General features: G+C 43.0%; 1 protein-coding gene across 11 annotated transcripts in view; it reads right to left on the reverse strand.

Moving 5' to 3' along the window:
* Positions 1 to 20,059, reverse strand: part of LOC131737435 (CUGBP Elav-like family member 4) — a 233,479-nt gene that overhangs the window by 55,112 nt on the left and 158,308 nt on the right. The gene's annotated exons all lie outside the window — the stretch shown is intronic.

Consider the following 20,059-nt stretch of genomic DNA (forward strand, 5'->3'; position numbering starts at 1 on the left):
ACAGAGACTGGTAGCACAGTTTATTTTGGTCCATGACTTTATGAATGCAGATTTGTTTTGTAGACATGCTGCAGTTCATTGTGTGCGGAGGGTGGCACTGGCTCGGATTCCCTGCCTGCTATATCAGCTTCACTCTGTGACATGCTGTGTGAGTAAGACCTGAGGCTCAGCTGTGCCAATCTACTGGGGGAGGGGCATTCTTGTTGAGGGGGTTTACAGTTTACTACAGTAGGCTGAACCCTTATAAAAGTTCTCCCCTCCCGCACTCTCTCTGGTGCCCTTTGGAACTGTCACTCTTCTGCTAACAAAGCAGATTTCATCTCTGCCTTTGCCTCCCACATCTCTCTCGATTTTCTTGCTCTCACTGAAACCTGGCTCTCTCCTGATAACACTGTAACTCCAGCTGCCCTGTCCTCACTCTACGTCCCGTCCCATACTCTGCGTCTCATTGGATAGGGAGGTGGGACTGGTCTTCTCCTCTCTCCTTCCTTACTCTTTTCTGTCCCCTCTGACCTCTTCTCACTCTCTGTTAACACCTTTGAATTTCATGCTGTCCAACTAACCTCTCCTTGTCAACTCCTGCTAATTGTACTGTACCATCCCCCTGGACCTCTCGCTCACTTTCTCAATGGACTTGACTGTCTCCCTCCCCTCTGTCTACCCCAACTGTTCTGTTAGGTGATTTCAATATCCATCTCTCCAACCCCACCCACTGCTGGATTCCTTCCTCTCCTTCACTCCTTCAACTTCTCTCACTCTCTCTCCATCCTCTCCTACCCACAAAGCTGGTCGTCAACTGGACCTCACCTTCTCCAGGGCCTGCTGTCCCTGCACCCTCTCTGTCGCTCCTATGGACCTCTCTGATCACTATTTCATCTCTTTTTCTCTGTCTCTCCTCTCTCTCCCTACTCCACCTACCCCCACTGTCACCTCTCGCCGTAACCTCCACTCTCTCTCCCCCTCTGTCCTTGCCTCCACCGCTTTCTCTCACCTCCCTCCTATCAACTCATTCTCCCAACTCTCTGTAAACTGCTACCTCCACCCTCTTCTCCTCCCTCACCTCCTCCCTCAACTCCCTCTGTCCCCTCACCTCCCAACCTGCTCGCCCCTCCCCTCCCCAACCCTGGCTCTCCTCTGTGCTCCACTCGGCAAGAACCAAACGGCGCTCTGCTGAAAAGAAATGGAAGAGAACCAAACTCCCTGCTGCCCTAGACCTCTACCGCTCTCTCCTCTCCTCCTTCTCCTCTACTCTCTCCTCTGCTGAACGCTCCTATTTCCAATCTATTATCCAATCCTCCACAACCCCCGGAAACTATTCTCTACCTTCTCCTCCTTCCTCAACCACACCCTCCTCCTCCCTCCACTATCCCCTCTGATGACTTTGCCTCTTTCTTCTCCTCCAAAATCTCTGATATCCACAAACATCTCTCCCTCCCCCCCACCCCCTCCCGCTCCAACTCCAGCATCCTCTGTCTCCTTTACTTACTCACCCTCCTTCTCCTCCTTCTCCCCCTCTCAGACTCTGACCTTTCCTCCCTCCTCCAAGGCCACAAACCCACCACATGTGCCCTGGACCCCCTCCCCACTCACGTCTTTCAAGCTGCTGCTCCTGCCCTACTCCCCTTCATCTCCTCCCTTCTCAACACCTCTCTCCTCTCTGGCCTCTTTCCCTCTGCCTTCAAACATGCCTCTATCACCCCCCTCCTCAAAAAACCTACCCTTGACCCCACCTCCCTCCAGAACTACCGTCCTGTCTCCCTCTTTCCCTTCCTCTCTAAAACCCTCGAGCGGGCAGTACACTGCCAGCTCTCTGCTTTCCTGTCTAACCTCTCCAATCTGGTTTCCACTCTGTTCACTCCATTGAAACTGCTCTCCTGTCTGTCATTAACTCGCAGAACTCTGCCCATGCTGCCTCTCTCTCCTCTGTCCTAATTCTCCTTGATCTCTCTGCTGACTGACACTGTCAATCACTCTATTCTCCTATCCTCTCTCACTGACCTGGGAATCTCTGGCACTGCTCTGGCTTGGTTCTCCTCCTACCTCTCCGACCGCACATACCAGCTAACCTGGTGCGGCTCAACCTCTATACCTCACCCTCTCTCAACAGGAGTCCTCCAAGGATTCTCTCTTTACACCTGCTCCATGGGCCCCCTCATCGCATCATATGGTTTCTTGTACTTGCCTACCGATGCCTTGACCAGACTGCACCCAGCTACCTCCAGACCCTCATCTCTCCCCACACCCCCACTCAACCTCTCCGCTCCGCCTGCACTAGAAGAGGCTGTAGAGGAGGCCGTACCTCCTCTACGCTCCCCTGCCTCCAGAGCCCGCTCCTTCTCCACCCTCGCGCCACAGTGGTGGAACAACCTTCCTACGGATGTCAGGACTGCCCAGTCCCTGACCACCTTCTGGTGCCTCCTCAAGATACACCTCTTCAAACAACACCTGTAAAACTCAACTCTTCCCTTCTAGACAATATAGCACTCTGCCTTTAATGCACTTTAACTTGCACTTAATGCACTTTAACTTGCACTTATCTGCTCCCTATTTTACTGTATTTAATCCTGCACTTAACCCAATCCATAGTATAGTGTATTTCACCTGCACTCGTATCTAACCCTGATGTCACTGTCAACACTGTTATCTGCTCTTGAACTGCCCCGATGAAGTCAATGAAGTCATTGTATTTTGTATCTTGCTCTTAATTGTACTGTAATTCTTGATATGTATTTTAACTGTAAGTCGTCCTGGGGAAGGGCGCCTGCTAATAAATAAATAAATAAATAAATAAATAAATAAATAAATAATAATGTCCAATGTGACAGATAACAAACTGCTGGAATCGTCACTTCAACCTGGGTAAAAACTTTGCAATGCAAAATCTTCAATAAACTCTTCAGGGGGGAACAATTTACCAGTGCACACCTCTAGTAGTCATTTTTATACTGGCCACAAAACAGAAATTTCACTTTGTGCAGGCTTGCTCAGAGACCTTGCACCCAGGTCACATATGCTGGTGACTCTATTAAAAATGCAGAATGCCGAGTCAATGTGCTCTTGTCAAATAGATAAGATTTCCAGGTATAATAATCCTTAAGCAATTCCCAAATTCAACAGGATATCAACAGGATTCCCCTGCCGGCCGGCCAGCCGGCCAGCCTGGCTCTTACAACTCACTGCATTGAGGCAAACCCAGTCCAGGACAAGTCAGAAAGAAGAGAGACTGGGGGCTGCACTGCAATCATGCACCCATAATGCATTTCCCCCATTGGGATGTCTCCCAAAAGCCAAAACTGTAAAGGTACAGAGCCTGTATATAAATAAGGAATCATTACAGTATGGCCAACATTACTAACACTGCGGAAAACAAAAAACAAAACATAAAAAATTGCTGTTAGATTCCTCACAAACCTGGCTTTCTTGTAAGAAATATACATGTTCTCTCCACAAGATATATATATATATATATAGTATAGTATATACATACAGAAATACAGAAGCGACTGACCCTGAGTTTGTCTCCCGTGCTGTGATTTACATGGACAGTATGTTCAATTATTTATTGTAACAAATGGAAAGTTTGATGAAATCGAGCTGAATGGCTCCTCAGACGCACGCAAGCCAGAATTCCTGCATAATATTCAGCGTGACGGTGAGCATTTGTGAAATTGTAAAAAAAAAAACATGCACACCAAGTTTCATCACAATTCACAGAGCGACTGAAACGTCTTGCACTAGTTTATTTTGCACTTATCGCTTTATTCCTAAGTCAAGTGTATAAAGGTTTTGATGGCATTAGATGATGAAGGCACAAGTGGAAACGCGGTCTACGGTTTGATTATTTTTGTGGCAGCACAAGAATATCTTTACAAAATGTAATTTTGCACATTCGGTGCTTTTTGTTAGAGTACATGATAAAGAGCACATGTTAATATGCATGACCGCTCTAAAGGAATGTGATGTTCTCATTAGGGCGCAGTCTCAAGCGAGCTGCAGGCACTGCTTCTGCTTGACCCCCTCAGTTTTGCTTGACCCTGCAGTGGAGGGATGGTGTTTTCAGCTGTGGTTCAGTTCAAAGGCGCTGTCTGAAGTCTTACAGGAGCAGGGGAATGAATACACACACAAGTATTCCTGAAGCACCAGCGCCTGGGAAAGCATCCTCCGAGGGGTAGATACCACATGGAAACATGTTCCCAGCTTCTCATACTGAGAAGCACAAATATTATGAGCCCTTTATCACGTTGTATGTAAAGTATCTAAATAGGGCCTTGGAAGACAAATCATTGTCCAGTACCTTTAGGAAATATTAAAATCAGCACAATTAGCTAGAATGCAATATTTGATGAGGCAAATCCTGATTTAGCAATTTTTACTTTAAGCACATCAATAGTATACATATTTTTTTGCTGAATGTCATTATGACTGCTGCAAGCATATCAGCAAGTTTGTTATGTTTAACAAAAAATAAACCAGCTAATCAGATGCTGACAAATGGACAGATAGATAGATAGATAGAGAGATACATAGATAGAGATGCAGTAGATAGACAGATAAACAAATAGACAGACAGAGAGACAGATAGATACATAGATAGAGATGCAGTAGATAGACAGAGAGATAAACAAATAGACAGACAGACAGACAGAGAGATACATAGATAGAGATGCAGTAGATAGACAGATAAACAAACAGACAGACAGACAGAGAGAGATACATAGATAGAGATGCAATAGATAGATAGACAGATAAACAAACAGACAGACAGAGAGATACATAGATAGAGATGAAGTAGATGGACAGATAAACAAACAGACAGACAGACAGACAGAGAGATACATAGATAGAGATGCAGTAGATAGACAGATAAACAAACAGACAGACAGACAGACAGAGAGAGAGATACATAGATAGAGATGCAATAGATAGACAGATAAACAAACAGACAGACAGACAGAGAGAGATACATAGATAGAGATGCAATAGATAGATAGACAGATAAACAAACAGACAGACAGACAGACAGAGAGATACATAGATAGAGATGAAGTAGATAGACAGATAAACAAACAGACAGACAGACAGACAGAGTGAGATACATAGATAGAGATGCAGTAGATAGATGGTAACTTATTTTTTATTAGGTCCTTAATAAAACAGTTTAATACATTTGGCGAGAGTAAGATCCACCAGTGTTAAGAATAACACAAGACTGAGGAACGCCTGCAGGTTAAGCAGCCTGCTCTCACTGCAGCCATGCCAATCTGGTAGGGCTTTATTAACATCCAGCTGGAGCACTATTGTTGTGTTCTTTACCTTGTTTTTCAATGTAATTAGGTATATTCCTGGTATCTTATTGCTTCCTGTGCTGTAGGCTGCATAGTCACTTGGCACAGGAAGTGAGTATCAGTGAGATCACATCATTGCCATTTGGGTTTTGTATGCTGTGCAAAATGTCCATTATGCAACCCCCCCCCAAAACAAAACACATTAATAAAGGACGATTAATGACAGTCATTGAATTCTGGTTCCTGCAGTCGTCTAATCTTTGCAAACCACATCATCACAAACCCCCTGATTAAATCTATTTGTTTAGATTTTATTCTTTAATAAATTCAATAATCTCATACATCATTTACATAAAATATGCATCTGATTTACACCAAATGCATTATGTCTGGATGCATAATTCATGATCTTTTTTTCAATGTTTTACATAAAATTCAATACAAAAATAAATATTAAAAATAATGCCACAGTCGGCCGACATTTAGATATCTGTACGCTGGAACAGACCCAGTCTAGTCTTATTGATGCACTGGGACCTGTTTATAAAAATATCTCACGCCTTGCAGCTCCAATATTAACACCAGTGTTCCAAACTTCTTTTACATAGTCACACTGGTGCCTGCAGCCATACGCACGTGCGCTGTGTTCATTCCTCTTTAGAAAGGGAAACGGTGATGCAATTTGATTGCAGTTTTCTAATGTGACTGAGTAGATGCTGTGAAACTCAGGAAAGAACAAAAATGCAGCTCTCTGATTGGCTGAAACACTTTCCAGCATGGTGATGCAGAGTCGTTATCGGCATGAGATGGGATGTCAGTGTGGTTCAGTTTGGCGTACCATGTGAAAGATTTCTGGGGGCGCTCCTGCATAGACAGAGTGCACTACTACAGAGCTCTGGGGGTGCTCCTGCATAGACAGAGTGCACGACTGCAGAGCTCTGGGGGTGCTCCTGCATAGACAGAGTGCACTACTACAGAGCTCTGGGGGTGCTCCTGCATAGACAGAGTGCACTACTGCAGAGCTCTGGGGGTGCTCCTGCATAGACAGAGTGCACTACTGCAGAGCTCTGGGGGTGCTCCTGCATAGACAGAGTGCACTACTGCAGAGCCTGTTTGTTTCCTATCAGTCCTTGGCTGGAAGGGTGCTGCGGCTCCCTCGATGTCGTCAGCAGCCTCGCTTGCCTCCCTTCCCAAGCCATACTGTAGGCAAGCTGGTCCCTGCCACTGCTGCCCCAGTGCTATACCCTTCCCTTTGCTTCCCATGGACTGTGCCTCTATGTGCTGCTGTACCGCTCTGCTGGTTTCAATGCACAGCAGGTCACCCAGAGCTACTGGAGGGGTGGATGGCACCGCAGCACACGCTATACTTGGGGGGAATGCCTACACTTTAGTTTAAGGAGAATTCATAAACCATCAATAACGGATCTGTAAATGTGTTATAAAGGATGTTACAAGCAAAATACTTCTACTACCACTGCTACTGGCCTTGTGAGCACCCTATGGTTGATGATTTTTGCTAGCTGTCATTTGAATTCTACTACTACAACGACTACTCCTACTAATAATTTGTAATCATAACAAAAATAATATTTTTTGTTTAGCAATTCTGTATTATTAGGACCTGTAACTAATGGATCTCTAAGAACCCTTAGAATGTAAGTGAATACGTTGTTTGTGTCTCAATCTGTTAGTTTTACACCATTAAAATGGTTTTATTCTGTTCAGAAGTGTTGTCTTTTCAATTGCTTCACATTATGAGTATAGTCCCTGAATTAAAATGGCACGACAGGCAGAAGCAGTCTCAATATGTACAGACGTGACAGCTTGTACTGCAGCAAGTTGTGCTGCAGCGCTGGTTTGAATATTTTGATTAATGGAGAAAGTTGCAGTCATCAATTAACATTAAAAAGCTCAATTAGCTGAAATATTTCAATTACATTTAGTGTCTGTAAAGATATCAGTGAGTTGGTGCTGCATTTTCTGTCCATTTATCAGTTACTAAGCGATCATTTAGGCTTGCCACTTTTCCAGAGGGTTAGTGAACACATGCTGAATGTTCAACTTTATTTTACACCTCATTATATTAGGTAACTTAGGTAAGAAATTGTTCTGTATTTTTGCACAGGAATAGTAAAGCAGACACACACACACTGACACACGCACCTGCACACGCACACACATGCACGCACACACACACTGCACAGACAGACACACACACACAGACAGACACACACGCACTGACACACACACCTGCACATGCACACACACACACGCACACACACACGCACGCATGCACACACACACACACACGCTGCACAGAGACACACACACACACACACACACACACACACACACTGACAGATTGGTCATTACTGTACTGTTCCCGATGTGAGGGAATGCAGCAGGAGAATCCAGCAGAGGCCTGAATGATTGTCAGCTTTTTGGGGACTTTCCAGGTGGAATCAAGCAGTGTGATAAAAGGGAACAGGCTCCATTTGAAGACAGCCCTGCTTTGGGGGCTTCAAGCAGATGGACCTTTTTAACTGGCCGCTGTTCTGGGGCTTCGAGAGACGCCCCCCCCCCCCCCCCCCCCCCCCCGCACCTGCTGCCAGGATGCTCAGGGTGGCTGTTAAAGAAACATTGTGCCAATGTGCTAACATCCATTCCCTTGTGCTCCGTGTGTGTGTGTGTGTGTGTGTGTGTGTGTGTTTCTGTGTATGTGTGTGTGTGTGTGTGTGTGTGTGTGTGACATTCCCTTGTGCTCCGTGTGTGTGTGTGTGTGTGACATTCCCTTGTGCTCCGTGTGTGTGTGTGTGTGTGTGACATTCCCTTGTGCTCCGTGTGTGTGTGTGTGTGTGTGACATTCCCTTGTGCTCCGTGTGTGTGTGTGTGTGTCACATTTCCCTTGTGCTCCGTGTGTGTGTGTGTGTGTCACATTTCCCTTGTGCTCCATGTGTGTGTGTGTGTTTGTGTCTATGTGTGTGTGTGTGTCTGTGTCTGTGTGTGTGTGTCTGAGTGTGTGTGTGTGTGTTTGTGTCTGTGTGTGTCTGTGTGTGTCTGTGTCTGTGTGTGTCTGTGTGTGTGTGTTTGTATCTATGTGTGTGTGTCTGTGTCTGTGTCTGTGTGTGTGTGTCTGTGTCTGTGTGTGTGTGTGTGTGTGTGTGTCTGTGTCTGCGTGTTTGTGTGTGTGTGTGTGTGTGTGTCATGCATTAGTGTTACCAAATCTAAAGCAAAATTCAAGAGTTATGAGCACTGTACAGTTATGGCATCCAAGCATTTTATATGAGTCAATAAAAAATATATTGGCAATATATCAGGTACAATGTGTCTCTCTAATACACAATCCCAGGATAGCCCGGAATGCTTGGGGCCCATCCACACTTGGATTCATCAAGGGTAACACAAGCCAGTGTTAAACACCAAAATAACAAGTGTGCCAGTGATGAGCATCCTCAGGCTTTCAATACAAAAAGTAAATCACCATGACCTACTATACTGTACCTCCATGTGGCATATTGTACAGACAGGCTAACACACGCCTGCATACAGTATACCCCCAGACCCCGACTCAACAAAGAATGTTCCCTGCAAGTTTCATCACGGTTGGATGATCGGTTTTCTAGAGTTATGTCAAACCGTAAAGTGTGATGAGCCTCTGTGTGGGCGGCTCCACTATATCACCTCGGTTTGGAGTAAATACAAACCCCATAATATATAAGGAAGCTCATAAAACTCACACAGACACACCTTTATTTGTCTGTTTAAATGTTTTTTAAAAGTATTTGTTTTATCCCAGTGCAATGGGCTTGTAATTTTATATGTACTAGCTTAGTCAATACATTAACTATTGTTTTAATAGCCATGCCAATAAAACATTTTCAGATTGAGAGAGAGGGAATTAAATCTCCTTTCCCAGCATTGTGTGCGAATCCAGCAATGCAGCTGATGATGAAGTCCCTGTCTGTCCTGGACACAAGCCCACATTTTGCAGCTGAATGAAGAAAATAAACTATCCGCTGTTCCGGACGGGAGCACTGACACGTGCAAAACAGCACGCAAGTCTGAGGCAACGAGTACTCATCTCTGAAACCCATACACCTCCGTGTTCAAACAGAAAACTCTCCTTCTGTTGCTTCTTCTAGTTGATTTGATCGGCTTTCTTTTCTTTGTAATTCATTTTACAATACATACAGCCCTTTCAAAATTATTATTTATTTGTTCTGCAGAGATGCACCACAGACCTTTAACAGGTTATGTGACTGCGAACCCTCTTTTATTCAACATGTCCAGAATGATCCAAGGACACTGAAACCATAGTCTGACATTGGCAACACATTTCACTTTTATTTGTTGGAATGATTCTAATGTATTTAAATGTTCAGCTCTAACCACCAGACCACACTGCCTCCTGGCTTCCAGTCCTCAATGCTAACCACTAGACCACACTGCCTTCTGGCTCCTTGTCCTCAGCTCTAATCACTAGACCACACTCCCTCCCAGTCCTCAGCTCTAACCACTAGACCACACTCCCTCCCAGTCCTCAGCTCTAACCACTAGACCACACTCCCTCCCAGTCTTCAGCTCTAACCACTAGACCTCACTGCCTCCTGGCTCCCGGTCTTCAGCCCTACCAATCTGTACCCAGAACTGCAAAGCAGAAGTAACTACATTGGTTGACACTCTGCCTTACACTGGCAAATAAGTTCTCTCTCTCTCTTAAAAATAACCTGGAGTAATTTCAACTGAAGTATAGCATCTCCAAATATATTTGGCAATGATTCTGTGTAAAGGAAAGAGTCTTCAGTGAGGCCCAGGCCTGCGGGGTAGCAGCAAGTCTTTTTTCCAAGAGCTGCACTTGAAGGGCAATCCTGCTTGTCAGCTCATTTATTAAACAGATTTCATTAACTCTTTCCCCAACCCCTGAACCGTGTATTTCACTGTCATCGCAATTCAAACAGCAGCTTCTTTGACAAAGTACAAATCAATCGGCAGTCCCAGATTCTGACAGCTTCACAAATCAGCCCTGTCTCTGTCGCTGCAGTGATATACCTCTGTGCACTGTCAGTTCAGCTCCAGCCACATTCCTTAAAGTGCTTTGAGCTGGCAAAATAATTCCTGTAAATCTTACATAATATTAACTATGTTGTAGGACTAGTGAATTTATTTTCCTGAATAAAAAAGGTGGACACTTTATGGAAGTGGTGCCATAACTCTGGCCCTTGAGATCCATTCCAGTCCAGGTCTTAACTCCAGGCAGGTTCCATATGAGTTTGTTGAACCTTCCAAGGCTGTGCACCTCTGATATATATATATATATAGATAAGACCATAAGAACATAAGAAAGTTTACAAACGAGAGGAGGCCATTTAGCCCATCTTGCTCGTTTGGTTGTTAGTAGCTTATTGATCCCAGAATCTCATCAAGCAGCTTCTTGAAGGATCCCAGGTTGTCAGCTTCAACAACATTACTGGGGAGTTGGTTCCAGACCCTCACAATTCTCTGTGTAAAAAAGTGCCTCCTATTTTCTGTTCTGAATGCCCCTTTATCTAATCTCCATTTATGACCCCTGGTCCTTGTTTCTTTTTTCAAGTCAAAGAAGTCCCCCGGGTTGACATTGTCTATACCTTTTAGGATTTTGAATGTTTGAATCAGATCGCCGTGTAGTCTTCTTTGTTCAAGACTGAATAGATTCAATTCTTTTAGCCTGTCTGCATACAACATGCCTTTTAAACCCGGGATAATTCTGGCTGCTCTTCTTTGCACTCTTTCTAGAACAGCAATATCCTTTTTGTAACGAGGTGACCAGAACTGAACACAATATTCTAGGTGAGGTCTTACTAATGCATTGTAGAGTTTTAACATTACTTCCCTTGATTTAAATTCAACACTTCTCACAATATATCCAAGCATCTTGTTAGCCTTTTTTATAGCTTCCCCACATTGTCTAGATGAAGACATTTCTGAGTCAACATAAACTCCTAGGTCTTTTGCATAGTTCCCTTCTTCAATTTCACTATCTCCCATATGATATTTATAATGCACATTTGTATTGCCTACATGCAATACTTTACACTTTTCTCTATTAAATTTCATTTGCCATGTGTCTGCCCAATTCTGAATGCTGTCTAGATCATTTTGAATGACCTTTGCTGCTTCAACAGTGTTTGCCACTCCTCCTATTTTTGTGTCGTCTGCAAATTTAACGAGTTTGCTTACTATACCAGAATCTAAATCATTAATGTAGATTAGGAATAGCAGAGGACCTAATACTGATCCCTGTGGTACTCCACTGGTTACCTCACTCCATTTTGAGGTTTCTCCTCTAATCAGTACTTTCTGTTTTCTTCCTTGTTAACCACTCCTTAATCCATGTGCATGCATTTCCTTGAACCCCTACTGTGTTCAGTTTGAGAATTAATCTTTTATGCGGGACTTTGTCAAAAGCTTTCTGGAAATCTAAATAAACCATGTCGTATGCTTTGCAATTATCCATTTTCAATGTTGCATCCTCAAAAAAGTCAAGTAGGTTAGTTAGACACGATCTCCCTTTCCTAAAACCATGCTGACTGTCTCCCAGGATATTGTTACCATATAGGTAATTTTCCATTTTGGATCTTATTATAGTTTCCATAAGTTTACATATAATGTAGTTACCTGGTTCGGTTTTGTCTCCCTTTTTGTGGATCGGTATTACGTTTGCTATTTTCCAGTCTGTCGGTACAACGCCTGTGTCAAGAGACTGTTGCATGATCTTGGTTAGCGGTTTGTAAATAACTTCTTTCATTTCTTTGAGTACTATTGGGAGGATCTCATATGGCCCAGGGGATTTGTTTATTTTAAGAGCTCCTAGGCCCTTTAACACTTCTGCCTCTGCTAAAGTTATTTAAAATTGGATAGGAACAGGTCGACATGTGGGGCATGTTGTTTGTGTCCTCCTTTGTAAAAACCTGTGAAAAGTAATCATTTAATACATTTGCTATTTTTTTTTCTTCATCTAATATTTTGTCATTTTTGTCTCTTAGACATTTAACCTCCTCTTTGAATGTTTTCTTGCTGTTATAATATTGGAAAAACATTTTGGAATTGGTTTTAGCCCCCTTAGCAATATTGATTTCTATCTCTCTCTTGGCCTTTCTAACTTCCTTTTTGACTTGTGTTTGCAGTTCCAAGTACTCTTTCTGTGTGCTTTGTTTTTGGTCCCTTTTAAAAGCTCTGTAAAGAGCCTTTTTTCGCTGAATATTTTTTTTAATTGATCTATTAAACCATTTTGGCCATTTTGTTTTAGATTTAGATTTGTCTACTTTTGGGATGTAATTGTTTTGTGCCTCTAGTACTACATTTTTAAAAAACAGCCACCCTTTTTCTGTGGATGTTTTCTCTATTTTACTCCAATCTACTTCTATTAGTCTCCGTTTCATACCTTCGTAGTTTGCTTTTCTAAAATTGTAAACCTTAGCTTTATTCATTACTTTTGGGGTTTTAAAAAATATTTCAAATGAGACCATGTTGTGGTCTGAGTTTGCCAATGGCTCTCTGACCTCTGTTTTAGTTATTCTGTCTTCATTATTTGAAAAGACTAAGTCAAGGCATGCCTCCCCTCTAGGCGGTGCCTTGACAAATTGCGTTAGGAAGCAGTCATTTGTCATTTCCACCATTTCAATTTCGTCCGTCGTGCCCCCCATCGGGTTTTCCAATTTTATATGGGGGAAGTTGAAATCCCCCATTAGTATGGCTTCTCCTTTTCTACACGCATTTCTAATGTCATTGTATAACAGATTATTTTGCTCAGCGTCTAAATTTGGCGGTCTATACCGTGATCCTGTTATTATGCCCTTTGAATTTGTGTCCATTATTCTGACCCATATTGATTCTGCATTGTTTTCTTTGTCCTGATTTAACACCTGGGCTTCAAGACTATTTCTTATGTATAGCACTACCCCTCCGCCTCTTCTGTCCTGCCTGTCTTTCCTATATAGTGTGTACCCACTAATATTATATTCGTCTCCATCACTCTCAGACAACCAAGTTTCTGTAACACCTATCACATCGTAGTTACTTGTTAGTGCAGTAGCTTCAAGTTCTAACATTTTGTTTCTGAGACATATTTTGTTCAAAGCTGTTAATGAACAAAATTTACTGATCGCCTCTTGAAGATACTTCACGGCTGCATGAAATATCCCTGAATTCCACATCAAGCGGTCACGTAAAGAAACGCAGAGACATCAAAAAAAAAAAATCAGTGATTGGTTATGGTTCTGAGGAAAGGGGCTTCTGCGAGTTTAAGGCTGAGAAATGCTTGTGTGCAAGACCTGTGAAATCTTCTTGTCATCTCAGAGTTGTGAATGTGAAACTTCACTGTATGGTCAGGCAATGAGTCACTGTCCAGCATTCTTCCCCGAGACTCGTCTCAGGTGAAGTGAAGCTGAGAGGAGCCTGTTTTAATGTCATCTGTCATTGTGACATGTCGATGGTGACCTCTCTGCCAGCTGCGCTAGTTACAGTCTAGACAGCATGGGCCAGGCCAGGCCTCTGTGGCCAGTGACAGACGCCATCGACTCAGCTTCGTTTGAGTGCCGGAGCCCCCGACTCTCTGGTCTTCTTCACACCATGCAGGGACAGCGCTGGGCACAGTCTCCAACAGGACCGGGGGAGGGCTCAGCCCAGCTAGGACACACACACCAGCACAGTCAGCACAAGAGTGTGGCTCCAGCAATTTCAAGACTGCATTTGTTCTTTCAGTTTCACGTCATACGGTATTACATCATCCATTTTATAGAACTATACTATCCCCAGCACCAACAAGTCACCAAGACAAACATTTCTGCAAGTGTCTTCATCTGTGTGATCAACTCTTTTCTACTTGACTACTTAAACATTAAAGTCTAATGAAAACATGTTGGCTATTTGGTAGTGTTTTTTCTTATGTTAATTTGATATATAGAGATTTTATTATGTACAACATCACCTATCCTAAAAAATATACTGTTGCTTCCTGGTATTGTATCTATTCACTTCCTGAGCAGAAGGTCACATGGTTTGATTGCAGTTTGACCATTGGACAGGCTTTGTAAATTAGATATTTCAAACACATACAGTGGATGAAAAGCTGCTAATGCTCCCTGGTACCTAATCACTTGAGACCTGCAGCACCAAGATTTTATCTGCTGTGCTGTGTTGAAAATCTTGAATTAAAGTTCCAGCAAAATAGAAGGCGGACCAGTGGTGATGTTAATAAAGCTGATAAGAGGTAAGACAATGGAAATGAAAGCAGCAGTTGGTACTCTTTTAATTCAGGTCTCACTGCATAAAGACCAGTCATAAATAAATCTGATGCTAGTCTGTGCAGCTGTTCTCTGCATTCCTTTGTTGTAGAATCACTTGGTGGATATGTATTTTACTTTCTCTGTGTGAGAATGGAATTGAATTAAACACAGAACTGATCTTCAAAGCAGACTCTCAGCACCAGAGGGATTAGTTTCTTTCATGATGGGATCGGTTTGGGAGTGGGCACAACCCACCGCTATTTAGATTAAAGGAGAAAAGATTTTTTTTGGGGGGGAAAGAAAAACTTCAAACTATTGACAGGGGCTTGGTGCGATCTGATTGGCTAGCTGAGGTGCCTGGTGGGAGAGCCTATTACGTCTCGTCCAATCAATTATTTATCGACAGTGCTGATTGAAGGCATCAGATCAGTAATAATGCGGTTCATTATTGATGAGGACTGAGCCCGGGGATTGAGTTTTAGAAATACTAGATTAGATTGTGTGCACCTTGAGTGTAATGTGTGGGGACACGTAGCTTCTTTCAGCATTGGATTGTTCTGAGTGTGATTGTTCAAATGGACAAAATCATGTCCTTTTCACCTTTTCAAAGTAAACTGCACAAACGTTCAACAACACCGCGTGTGAACGAAACCCATATCGACCAAAATTCCACGCTCTCTTTTTTCCTTCCACCATATTGCAATCCATTTGTAAAGACATTTAAAGTCAGTATGTTACAAACACAATCTTATTACACTGTCCACGCTAATAAGACTGGCATTAAAACCTTTGCTAACTACATTTCTTTACATGAATACCCTCCTCTTCAAATACAAGCAAATGAGTTTGATAAGCAATCCGTCTCACAAGTGCCAATATTATATGTTTATTATCAAAGCATGTTATCTACGATCACTGAACATTGTACCAGTAATAGAAATAGTTGTTTCATAAACTAATTTTGGGGGGGGGCAAGTTGTTGTAAATGTATTCAGCTGTCCCAATACTTGCTAGAGGGGATTGTATCCAGTGTCAGTGACCACAAAAACGACGTATCCACCAGTGCAAACACACAGAACCCTATCCAGTTTAAGAGGGAGTTTGTATGGACTTTAAAACCAATGTTGCTCTCCTTCATTGAACTTGCGGTCCTATACTTCTCAGTTGCAAGGTTTTGTTCGGCAATCTCTTTGTTTATAAGAATAATCGCAGTTACAATAATTGGAACAATGATGTGTGCACGGCTGAAAATGAACTTGGGCTAAAGAAGATTAATTGTCCTTTCTTATAATTAATATTTTCAATCTCCCATGCTTGCCATCTGCTGTGTTTAAATTACTAATTAAAAGCAGGGAATTGTAATTTCTGACAAATTAACTTTAAGCCAGAAGACCACACTGCCTCCCAGTCCTCAGCTCTAACCACTAGACCACACTGCCTCCTGGCTCCCAGTCCTTAGCTCTAACCACTACACCACACTGTCTTCTGTTCCTCAGCTCTCTTCTTATGTCCTTTTGTAGTTCTACAGTAGTGTATTTAAGTTATTTTAGGGTGGAATTGTTGTTTTCTTTTGAATGGCTGTGGCGCTGCTGCTTTTTCAAAGCATCCCTCTTGCGTGGCAGCGCTTCTGTCAGCTTCTTTGTTATCCTCTGTAAGCACTGCCTTTGTTAGTCAATAGAAACTCTTTGTTATTGAAAGCAAAGGGCTGATCAAAGATTGTGCTGCAGTCCCCACAGAGAACGTCCATTGTAATGCTGGGAGCGCTCATGCCCAGCCTTCGCACAGAGAAAAAAAGGGAAAAATCAATAGCATGTTGGAAGTGTTTGTACTGCACGACTCGGGAGAGTGGATGGGTTGCTAACTATGTGAGGATTTGTCAGCGTGTGCGTTGCACGGGTCTGTGAGTGAGCACATTTGCAAATAAACTTTACAGGGGTAATAACAACCTTAACGCTAAGTTTCTTAACTCTCATTAGTGCAACAATCTCACATGTCCATTCTTGTTTTGATGCTAACTTTATTTTGGCCAGGTTTTCCTGCTACATCACTGGACTTTCCACACCATGGGACAAGTTGGGGTTGTCTACATCTCACTCTATATCACATGTAGCATTCCGGAAGGCAGTGGTATTCCATGCAAACCCAAAACACAAGGGAGAAACATGAGAGTGAACTCTGTACCTCACACTCTCCAGCACAGATTTCTACCACTGTATAATCTGGGTTAAACATAAATGGTTGTGGTCACAACCAGAAGTTACACGCATTTCTGACCAATATGTTTTTGTACTTTTCAGCCAGGCTTGACCCACTTGTGATCTGGTCCAGCCCATTTCTGAAGCAGAATCCTGCACGCACCTCTTACTGGCTCTTACACGGCAATGCTTAATATTCCCTTTCTGCGTCACAAGCAACAGGGCACAGTATAAACAGTTCCTATATATGGCTCAAGTGGGGTCTTATTACTTGTAACACAAGAAGTAAACTCAAATCATATCTCAGATAACACTAACAACTAGTGAAGAGGTATCTGGAAATTTCTAACTCTGAGTCATTCGCTCTAACCCCCAGCACTCTCTGCAGTGCCTGTGGGCATCTCCAGTCTTCAGAGTCGTTGATCTGTTACTGTACCTTTCAGACGCGCATGCGGATAGGCTGAGGGCCTCCGTTACCGTTCACAGATATGAAACCTGTCTCCAGGAAAGCAGATAACACAAACCTGCTTCACCCGCCTCGCTCCGCTTGTGCTCAGCGTCTAATGAGATTAGCATCAGTCAGGTCAGGAGAACGAAAAAGCCCTGGGCTAAAAAGGAACCGAGTTTTGAAATGAAGTAGAAACAATTGAGAAATGTCAGAAATTCAGTTTTGTTCACTGTTCATCGCTCGCTTTTTAAAGGGAAGGAGAGAATTATGATCAATCATCCATATCCTGGAACTGACCTTGAAATCAGGTAGAAAAAAGTTTCTTAGAAAATCTTTTTTGGGAATCTGCAAACGTACTGTGATGCGTTTGGATTTTGTAAAAGTAACAAACATGGCAGTGATTGCACTCTCAAGTGGTTTAACACCAGCACTTAAAACAATAGGAGTTCATTAAAGATCAGAGTAAACTATTTGAAACCATGGCCCTTTAATATCCCATCAGTTCCTCTTTTTATTTAACAGAGACCTACTTTTATATCTCCTCTTCACATTACAGTTGCTCACAGCTTTATTTCACGTTGTAGTACTTTAAATCTAAAATGTGTTGGGCAGATAGAACTGCACTGTGATGATGTAATGCCAGATAGAACTGCACTGTGATGATGTAATGCCAGATAGAATTGCACTTTGATGATGTAATGCCAGATAGAACTGCACTGTGATGATGTAAGGCCAGGCTACATTACATTCCCCTGTGCTGCTCAATCAGTCAGACACACATTGGGGGGCGGGTGCTATTTTTAACTCTTGGTCCTAAGGTGTCTGCGTAAGGCTGTTCAGAGAGAGATCCTGCCAGGCTCAACACAGAAACAAACACATCGAACATGTGGCATCACTGCCTGTGTGCAGCACTGCCTGAGCCCCTCAGCGCTCCCCAGGCTCTTCAACCCCCTGCCTGCCTCTCAGCCAGACATCCTTTCACACCCCTCTGTATGTGTGTGTGTGTGTGTGTTCACGACTCCCATCACTCAGAGTGACTGCCTGTCATCATACTGTAGCTGCCCACTGCAGCAGGGACTGAGCTGCAGAGGCTAATTGTGAAACTCAGAAAAGACCAACCTGTTGGGTAACACCTGTCTAGACTTATTTTTGGATGGTGCTGCATCAATCTGTAACCACACTGCCCCCTGGCTCCCAGTCCTCAGCTCTAACCAGTAACCACAGTACCGCCTGGATCCCATTCTGTGTATGGGTTGTTTTATATAAACTAGAAAATGTCATCCTCCGATCTTTTTTGCAATTTATGCAATCCACCGGAGCAGGGATAAATGTAGCGAGGTATTGTTTATTTTGTGCTTTTTCATTAGTGCTGTTTGCATGGTTCTGGTAAATGTCAGTAAAATGTAAGTAAATGTTATTTCAGTTGTGTTTGCATTCTGCTTTCAATCATCTGTGAAACTCATATGCTGCCACAGAAGCAGGACGGTCTGCTGCACGCTGCTCATTTTCTTAAATCAAACCTGGATATTTGAAATGACTTTCCAGTCCTTGAATAACCTAGTAGCCAGCACCCCCCCCCCCTCCACCTCCACACACATGCTTTTCTGACTGAGACTCAAGAAAGAGCAGGGCTGCTGAAACCAGCTGCATTTCACCTACTCCAGCATATTTCATTCAAAGGTCTTTAAATACTAAAGGAGTCCTAACCATAGATACAGTGAAGGGCAGACAGGACACATTGTTATGTTGCTCACAGTTCAAGGCAATGGGCCGTCATGTGTGTTAGCATACTGGAATTAGCTCAGATGAATGGCACACAGTTAAAAGGGGGTCCGCAGTCGCTGCAGATTAACACACAACAATAACAACACGTGGATACGTCTTACAAACCATTTCTAAAATAGTAAATATAGAAATATAAAGAAACCCTGTAAACGTCTGCTTGATTGCTTTTCTTGAACAGTTTGAAGACTGGGGTCTAGAGTTTGGGTTATGAGACAGACACAGACTGAAGTAGTCCTATTTCCAGTAGTGGGGATCTTTCTGCAGTTGTCATTGTTGAATACATGTCTTGATCAAGATGCAGCACACCCCTGTCGAATAGGAAGCCAGCTGCTCGCCAGGCGCTGCTGCTGCCAGTGAAATTATCTGCAAATGTATTTATTCGTTTTTATCAAACCAAGTGCAAATCCAGCCTCCCTGTATCACCACGGAATGAAATGCAAACCGCTCTTCAAAGAAAAGCAGTATCCAGGCAGAAGCAGGCTGAGTCCGCGGGTAACAATTCTCACTCACACTGAGACTGATTTCCTTTATTTTAGCTTGATTGCAATTGATTTCACTTTATTTTATTTGATGTAATTTGACAACAACCACAGTCAGATTTTCCCTGATTTATCCCACTCAAACAGTGCAGCGGATATTTAAAGTTATTATGATGTTCATAATAATAAAAAACATAATAAAAAAACAAAGGTTGTCACTTGACTTTTGTAAAAAGCCATCCTCAGCCCTACCCTGACCATTTTTAATATATGGAATAACTTGTTTGTTAGGTATAGAAGTGTCTCATGGTATGATTCAACAATTCCGGTGCTACATTAATCTAGGAATCACTCCACTAATGCAGTACAGGATATAACACCTCCAATTCTCTGGTTCGAATTTAGTGTAACATCATCGGAGGCTGGGCGCAAAGCGGTGACCTCGCATACGGCAAGCGAGCATCTTAACCTCTATGCAAAAGAGCCAGGCTCATCAGCATTAGTGGCTATAGAGCTTGTAACCTCATCTCACAGACAGGGGACAGATCCGTACCGGTACTGCATCACACAAGACAGCCCGCTACACCAACGAGGTTGATTATGA

Source organism: Acipenser ruthenus, chromosome 1 (assembly GCF_902713425.1).
Source record: "Acipenser ruthenus chromosome 1, fAciRut3.2 maternal haplotype, whole genome shotgun sequence".
NCBI lineage: Eukaryota > Metazoa > Chordata > Actinopteri > Acipenseriformes > Acipenseridae > Acipenser > Acipenser ruthenus.